Raw genomic sequence first — 393 nt, forward strand, 5'->3', positions numbered from 1 at the left:
AAGGGAGAATTTGGTCCTTCAGCCCCTAGGACACAGCCTGGGGAAGAGAAACCAGGAGTGTGGGTGCCAGGAATGAGGCGCTCCTACGACCCACCAGCACCGGGCACAGATTAGTTTTTATCCATGGAAAAACTGAGGCATGGAGCCCCACAGCTATCCCAGAAGAGCCCAGAGATGAGCCGGCACCAGTGCGTGACACACCCGTGCCCATAACAAAGCATCCACAGCATCCAAGCTAACTAGACTGTATTAATATTTACATTTATGAAGAGGAAGGGAATAAAAGGGGAAAAGTAGGTGGTGGAGAAGCAGGCGGCTGCCCTTCTGCCATGTGGGCTTTCCTGTTGCATCCATGGGAGCTGCCTCCCCTCCCCAGAGGCTCGCGGCCTTTGT

The sequence above is a fragment of the Cariama cristata genome, unplaced genomic scaffold, assembly GCF_000690535.1.
Source record: "Cariama cristata isolate BGI_N322 unplaced genomic scaffold, ASM69053v1 scaffold28229, whole genome shotgun sequence".
Taxonomy (NCBI): Eukaryota; Metazoa; Chordata; class Aves; order Cariamiformes; family Cariamidae; genus Cariama; species Cariama cristata.